General features: G+C 37.8%; 1 long non-coding RNA gene across 1 annotated transcript; it reads left to right on the top strand.

Annotated features, from left to right (window-relative positions):
• The first annotated feature begins 718 nt into the window (after nt 1-718).
• On the top strand, nt 719-8240 carry LOC116356318 (uncharacterized). Its single transcript, XR_004204818.1, has 3 exons — nt 719-1247; nt 7074-7233; nt 7517-8240. It is a non-coding gene; the product is annotated as an uncharacterized LOC116356318 (long non-coding RNA).
• The last annotated feature ends 512 nt before the right edge of the window (nt 8241-8752 follow it).

Below are 8752 nucleotides of genomic sequence, written 5' to 3'. Positions count from 1 at the left end.
TGTACATGACCATCTGATCATTTATCACTCCAGTGTTAATCTGCTAAATTGTAATTATTCGCCTACCTCCTCATGACTTTTGCACACAATGTATATAGACTCTTTTTTTTCAATTTTTTTTCTACTGTGTTATTGACTTGTTTATTGTTTACTCCATGTGTAACTCTTTGTTGTTGTCTGTTCACACTGCTATGCTTTATCTTGGCCAGGTCACAGTTGTAAATGAGAACTTGTTCTCCACTAGCCTACCTGGTTCAATAAAGGTGTTCTCAACTAGCCTACCTGGTTAAATAAAGGTGTTCTCCACTAGCCTACCTGGTTAAATAAAGGTGTTCTCAACTAGCCTACCTGGTTAAATAAAGGTGTTCTCAACTAGCCTACCTGGTTAAATAAAGGTGTTCTCCACTAGCCTACCTGGTTCAATAAAGGTGTTCTCAACTAGCCTACCTGGTTAAATAAAAGTGAAATAAAAAAATAAAAAATAAAAAATAGATTTTCAAACTGCTTAGGGACAGAGATGAATTACAGAAACATTTAAATGAGCTATTTTTTTGATAAAATATTAAATTTGGTCTTTACTACTATAGCCCATAGAAACGCATTGAGTAACACATAAATTCAAACACATTCATAAATGGCAAAAGAAAAAGACAGTAAAAAAATAAATCAGAAGTAATACGTTTTTGAAGTGTCTGTCCTATGTCTAGGAGATGTAAGAAAGATCAGGAAATATTTTTGTTTTTTTTGGACACATATTTAACCCCTTATTTTTGTTGGCACAAAACGACCTCCATACTTCCAGACCAGTCCCGTCACACTTGTGGGGGTTGTAGAGAGTCTTGTAGAGAGTCGTGTAGAGAGTCTTGTTCATGAGAGGCTCCTTTCCATAGAGTGGTCAGAATCATTTCTAGGCCAAACATTTCCAGACGCTACAGACTTTTTTGTGAGAATAATTTTTTTTTCTTTTTAGGATGTCTCATGGTCTGACAAACATCGCTGTAGCTCAGGACACCTTCCACAGCAGACGCATGGGGAAGATGGGCGACACCTGGAGGGGGCTGGAGACAATCACAAAGACAGATGAAACAGATCAGGGTGTGACACTTTGAAAGTTTCCAGTAAAGCACCCTCCCTTTGCAACCCCTTAGCTGGACCAGATCACCATGGTACCCAGATGGACCGTTGTGAAGACATTGAGTTTGATGCGATCACCCCGAACGCCAAGAGAATCACCTACTTCTTCAAGGGTAACTAACTGACACACCTACTTCTTCAAGGGTAACTAACTGACACACCTACTTCTTCAAGGGTAACTAATTGACACATCTACTTCTTCAAGGGTAACTAACTGACACACCTACTTCTTCAAGGGTAACTAACTGACACACCTACTTCTTCAAGGGTAACTAACTGACACACCTACTTCTTCAAGGGTAACTAACTGACACACCTACTTCTTCAAGGGTAACTAACTGACACTGCATTATGCACCACCATTTTTAAATAAGTAGCTAGGTTTTGTTGGGTAATAATCAGAATTAGTTGGTAACATAGGTAAGATGTTTTATTTTCATCATATGTTTGTAAGTTACTTCTCATCAGAATGTGTTTGTATAATACTGTGGCCGGGTTGCAGTATCTGGTCTATGTCAAGACTAAGTTGCTTGGGCTGGAGAGAGGGGAGAGGTCAAGCGTGTATCTCTTGGCTCCACAATGTCTGTGTGCCAGTCAATGTGTCTCTGTGATCTTGTCAAGATAGGATGGATTTGATATATGCCTGTTGATGTGAGGATTTGTTTAGGTTCTGAGTTTGAGAAAATAACATAGTTTAGGAGACAAAGCTGAACGATAAATTATGGCCAATGCTGTCTGGCTATGTGTGTCTTTGCTATAAAGGATCTCAGTTGCAATGTGTAAGGGACTCTCAGAGAATTCATTTATAGACACTGAATTGATCTGAGAGTCACAGGGTTGTGATGGAGCTCATATAATTAAAGATGGACTTTGTGATAAACTCTGACTTGTGTGTGGTTTGCTCTCATGATTTGGTCAATACAGGAAATTTTTACAGACAGTTTCCATCCAGTTGGGGACAGATTGTCATGTGAATATTCAAATGTCCGCAAAAAGAAAATATAGGTATTTTCTCACCAGCTTTTCCACCAAACGGATTTGTAGCAGATTTAAAATCAGTGCGTGATGATGTAGTACACACAAAATGTACTTTTTCACTTACGTTTTTATGTACCGAATAAAAATCGAAAGTTCAATGTCTTTCCATCTCGTTTTCAACACTTTTAACGATTTAGATTTGTCACAAAAACTCTTAAGTTAAATAGCAAATGCTCCTGGTCTTGGCATCTGTGCTCTAGCCAACAGTTGGCAGATACAGAGCGGTTAGGCCCGTCTACATGGTGAGATTATTATGGATAACGAGACCCTTTTATGTTGATCGGAAAAGAGCAGAATGATTGCCGTGCACTTTCACAACCCTGTGAAGTTATATCTTAATTGATTTTGTCAGTAGCCTAATTATTAACTGTGTGGTTTCCCCGAGTCGTAGTTTGAGGACCACACGCTGCGTGTCCTCACTTTATTTAACTAGGCAAGTCAGTTAAGGACAAATTCTCATTTACAATGACTCTCGACCAAAAGGCCTCCTGTTGGGACGAGGGCTGCGATTACAAATATAGGACAAAACACACATCACAACAAGACAGACAACTCAACACTACATAAAGAGAGACCTAAAACAACAACATAGCAAAACAACAACACATGACAACAACATGGTAGCAGCACAACATGACAACAGAACAACATGGTAGCAACACAACAACATGGTAGCAACACAACATGACAACAATATGGTAGCAACACAACAAGACAACAGAACTACATGGTAGCAACACAACATGACAACAATATGGTAGCAACACAACAAGACAACAGAACTACATGGTAGCAACACAACATGACAACAGAACAACATGGTAGCAACACAACATGGCAACAGAACAACATGGTAGCAACACAACATGACAACAACATGGTAGCAACACAACATGACAACAACATGGTAGCAACACAACATGACAACAACATGGTAGCAACACAAAATGACAACAACATGGTAGCATCACAACATGACAACAACATGGTAACATCACAACATGACAACAGAACAACATGGTAGCAGCACAACATGGCAACAGAACAACATGGTAGCAACACAACATGACAACAACATAGTAGCATCACAACATGACAACAGAACAACATGGTAGCAACACAACGTGACAACAGAACAGCATGGTAGCAACACAACATGGCAACAGAACAACATGGTAGAAACACAACATGACAACAGAACAACATGGTAGCAACCCAACATGACAACAGAACAGCATGGTAGCAACACAACATGGCAACAGAACAACATGGTAGAAACACAACATGACAACAGAACAGCATGGTAGCAACATAACATGGCAACAGAAGAACATGTTAGCAACACAACATGACAACAACATGGTAGCAACACAACATGACAACAGAACTACATGGTAGCAACACAACATGACAACAGAACATCATGGTAGCAACACAACATGGCAACAGAACAACATGGTAGCATCACAACATGACAACAACATGGTAGCAACACAACATGACTATAGTCTATTATTGATCAGTATTATTATTGATCAGTATTATTATTGATCAGTATTATCATTATTGATCAGTATTATTATTATTGATCAGTATTATTATTGATCAGTATTATTATTATTGATCAGTATTATTATTGATCAGTATTATTATTATTGATCAGTATCATTATTGATCAGTATTATTATTATCGATCAGTATTATTATTGATCTGTATTATTATTATTGATCAGTATTATTATTATTGATCAGTATTATTATTGATCAGTATTATTATTATTGATCAGTATTATTATTATTGATCAGTATTATTATTATTGATCAGTATTATTATTGATCAGTATTATTATTGATCAGTATTGTTATTGATCAGTATCATTATTGATCAGTATTATTATTATCGATCAGTATTATTATTGATCAGTATTATTATTATTGATCAGTATTATTATTGATCAGTATTATTATTGATCAGTATTATTATTATTGATCAGTATTATTATTGATCAGTATTATTATTATTGATCAGTATTATTATTGATCAGTATTATTATTGATCAGTATTATTATTATTGATCAGTATTATTATTATCGATCAGTATTATTATTATCGATCAGTATTATTATTGATCAGTATTATTATTATTGATCAGTATTATTATTGATCAGTATTATTATTATCGATCAGTATTATTATTGATCAGTATTATTATTATTGATCAGTATTATTATTATTGATCAGTATTATTATTATCGATCAGTATTATTATTGATCAGTATTATTATTATTGATCAGTATTATTATTGATCAGTATTATTATTGATCAGTATTATTATTATTGATCAGTATTATTATTGATCAGTATTATTATTATTGATCAGTATTATTATTGATCAGTATTATTATTGATCAGTATTAGTATTATTGATCAGTATTATTATTGATCAGTATCATTATTGATCAGTATTATTATTATTGATCAGTATTATTATTATTGATCAGTATCATTATTGATCAGTATTATTATTATTGATCAGTATTATTATTGATCAGTATTATTATTGATCAGTATCATTATTGATCAGTATCATTATTGATCAGTATTATTATTATTGATCGGTATCATTATGGATCAGTATTGTTATTATTGATCGTTATTATTATTGATCCGTATTATTATTGACCAGTATTATTATTGATCAGTATTATTATTATTGATCAGTATTATTATTATTGATCAGTATTATTATTATTGATCAGTATTATTATTATTGATCAGTATCATTATTTATCAGTATTGTTATTATTGATCAGTATCATTATTGATCAGTATTTTTGCTACTATTGTCACGGATCCCTCACAAACTTTCATTACGCTCACCTGTCGCCTATTTTCCACTGATTAGTATTTGTATAAGTATGCCCTTTGGTTTCCATTGGGCTGTTCCATTATTGTTCCAATGTCCGTTGGTGCGTGTGAGTACCTGTGCTGTGTTGTTTTGGACTTTCGTGCCCTTGTGGATTGCGCAGATGATTACGGGTCTCGTCCCGTGTGTTAATCATCGTGCCCGTGTGTTATTTATCTGAGGTACTTGTTGCTCTTTCGTTTTGGGTTTCTACCCTGTGTTTTGTTGCGTGTTTGTTTGGTCTTTGTCCCCGTAATTTGGACTTAATTAAAGACACTTTTTACGCCTTCCTGCATCTGTCTCCCGAATCATTTGTGCCAACGTGACAACTGTTATTGATCAGTATGTTTAGATGCATCAGAGGCCTCTCTAGAAAACAGTGATAGAAAGTTGTTGCCTAGTGGACCATCTTTAATAATCTGAGTTGACCGACTGTGTGGATTTGGTTCTGCCGCATGTGGGCCGGCTTCCACGGTCCCTCTGAGCTGATCAACGGTTCCTACAAGGAGCTGGACGAGCATCCTCACCTGGGTCACATCGACGCCACTTTTTTTTGTCTCCACCAGCCTAACGGTGAAGACCATCTGCATACCTACGTCTTCCTGGTATTAACATTTCACTTCCTGTTTTCACCATTCCAGTGAGAAAAATGTGTCGAACGACGTCTTTTCAATCCCCAAATTGATTTTCAACTCCTGATATCTACTGAAACATTGGCAGGGTTGTGCAGGTTCCTTTCTAAATGTAATCCATTACAGTTACTAGTTACCTGTACAACATTGTAATCAGTAACGTAACTTTTGGATCATCCAAACTCAGTAACATAATTAGATTACTTTCAGTTACTTTTGGATTACTTTCAGTAATAGGCATTTAGAAAGAGACAAAAAAACGATCCATCAAACGCATTCGATGTGTCATCGTAGTGGTCTCTGATTGGTGGTCATCATTTGGTGTGTCGTCGTAGTGGTCTCTGATTGGTGGTCGTCGTTTGGTGTGTCATCGTAGTGGTCTCTGATTGGTGGTCAGATTGCACCTTTTGCACCTGAATTAAAAACAGAAAGATGTAATAATGTAATTTGTTTTGTCAAACATCCTTTCTGAATTTAAAAGTAATCCAAGAAATAATCATCTAGTTTTTTCAAAAGTATCTGTAATATTTGCTGGTAACGTAACAATTACATTTACAGTTTATTTTTGTTTGTAATCAGATAACATCTCTCCGGAAAGAAGAAGGGTGGGGTTGTCACGCCCTGACCATGGAGAGCCTTTGGTTCTCCATGATGTTTAGGTCAGAGCGTGACTAGGGGGGTGTTCTAGTAATTTTGTTTCTATGTTTTGGGATTGAGTATGGTTCCCAGTTGGAGGCAGCTGATTATCGTTGTCTCTCATTGGGGATCATACTTAAGGGTTCCCTGTTCTCACCTGCTTTGTGGGATATTGTTTTTGAGTGAGTGCATGTAGCACCTCAGTACTGCACGGTCGTTGTTTGTTTCTTGGTTTGTTTTAAATTTCACAAAAAATAAGGATGTGGAACTCCAATCACGCTGCGCCTTGGTCCTTCTCTCCACACGACCGTGACATGGGGTGTATGTTTCATAATTAACGACTCATGGTGTGATTGTGATAACATACAGGAATTCAAGTCCTTTTGTTCACCCAACCTAAAATACATTCACAAACATTTTGCTACATCCGCTATAACATCTGCTGAACATGTGTATGTGACAAATAAAATTTGATTTGATTTGACCTGTAACTGATTACATCAGTTCCTCCCCAAACCTGAACATTGGTCCGGTCCAGAAACACCCTCTATACCTAGATATTAAAAAGACTGGATTGGTCTAAACAAAATGGTAGTAGCTCCACCCTCCTCTCCTGCATCTCCTCCTCTCTCCACTCTAAGGACAACAAGGTACTAAACAATATGGTAGTAGCGCAACCTTGCCCTCTGATAGGTCATAAAGATTCCTCTCCTCTCTCCACTCTAGGACAACAAGGTGTTCAGCTACCACGAGCGTAGCCATGTCCTGGTGGAGGGCTTCCCCAAGGACATCTCTGAGGTGTTCCCTGGTTTCCCTGACCACCTGGATGCTGCTGTGGTGTGTCCCAAGGGAGATTGTCGCTGAGACTCTGTCATATTCTTCAAGGGTAAGCTAATAAATGTCCCATATCTCTATCAAATCAGCAATCAATCTCTTATAAATCAACAATGCGCAAATGTAGCATTTTCAATGAAAAACATTTAAATACCTGTCCTCTATAGCTCAGTAGGTAAGGCGCTTGTAATGTCAGCATAGTGAATTCTGATTTCTGGGACCACTCATAAGTAAAACATTTATGTACGCGTGACTGTAAACGACTTTGGATAAATATATAATGTTATTATATATTATTGATGCCTGAATTGACTCCAACCCTGCTTCCTCCCCAGGGCATGGCATGCTCCACTTTGACACCTACACTAAGAAGGTAAAGGCTAGCCAGTGGACCCACCTCCCCAACTTCACCTCGGCCCTTCGCTGGTCGGATCACTACTACTGTTTCCATGGGCACGAACGTTAGTCAGTCACACAAGATATCGCTGGAGATGTTTGGCTGTGGACACCATGGGGCGAACGTTAGTCAGTCACACAAGATATCGCTGGAGATGTTTGGCTGTGGACACCATGGGGCGAACGTTAGTCAGTCACACAAGATATCGCTGGAGATGTTTGGCTGTGGACACCATGGGGCGAACATTAGTCAGTCACACAAGATATCGCTGGAGATGTTTGGCTGTGGACACCATGGGGCGAACATTAGTCAGTCACACAAGATATCGCTGGAGATGTTTGGCTGTGGACACCATGGGGCGAACATTAGTCAGTCACACAAGATATCGCTGGAGATGTTTGGCTGTGGACACCATGGGACGAACTTTAGTCAGTCACACAAGATATCGCTGGAGATGTTTGGCTGTGGACACCATGGGACCAACGTTAGTCAGTCACACAAGATATCGCTGGAGATGTTTGGCTGTGGACACCATGGGACCAACGTTAGTCAGTCACTGACTACGCACGCCCCAAATCCTCTAACTTCCGATCCATGCTGTTAACTCTGACTTTTGCCTTATACCTTCAGTAGCCCTTTCCAGTAGTCAAATGACCTAGTGGCCTCATGGGTGGAACGTTATTCTTTTTTCCCCCATAATTATATAAATAATTAAAATAATAAATAAAAGATGTGGAAAATCTGGTGTTTCTATGTCAAACGATTTTGCTATGATTCAGTCTTCTGTGGTGTATATAAAGTGTAATATTGGGATGCAAACTCAAGGTTGAATATATTTCAACTCTTTATCTGACATGGAACAGGTGTCTTCTTTAATGTATTTAAGCCCATAACCATGTGTGTGAGGTGGATACTGTATTTAAGCCCATAACCATGTGTGTGAGGTGGATACTGTATTTAAGCCCATAACCATGTGTGTGAGGTGGATACTGTATTTAAGCCCATAACCATGTGTGTGAGGTGGATACTGTATTTAAGCCCATAACCATGTGTGTGAGGTGGATACTGTATTTAAGCCCATAACCATGTGTGTGAGGTGGATACTGTTGTTAAGCCCATAACCATGTGTGTGAGGTGGATACTGTATTTAAGCCCATAACCATGTGTGTGAGGT

This window comes from Oncorhynchus kisutch, linkage group LG2 (genome assembly GCF_002021735.2).
Source record: "Oncorhynchus kisutch isolate 150728-3 linkage group LG2, Okis_V2, whole genome shotgun sequence".
NCBI lineage: Eukaryota > Metazoa > Chordata > Actinopteri > Salmoniformes > Salmonidae > Oncorhynchus > Oncorhynchus kisutch.
The sequence above is the reverse complement of the archived record's forward strand: the minus strand, read 5'-3'. Positions and strand labels throughout refer to the sequence as shown.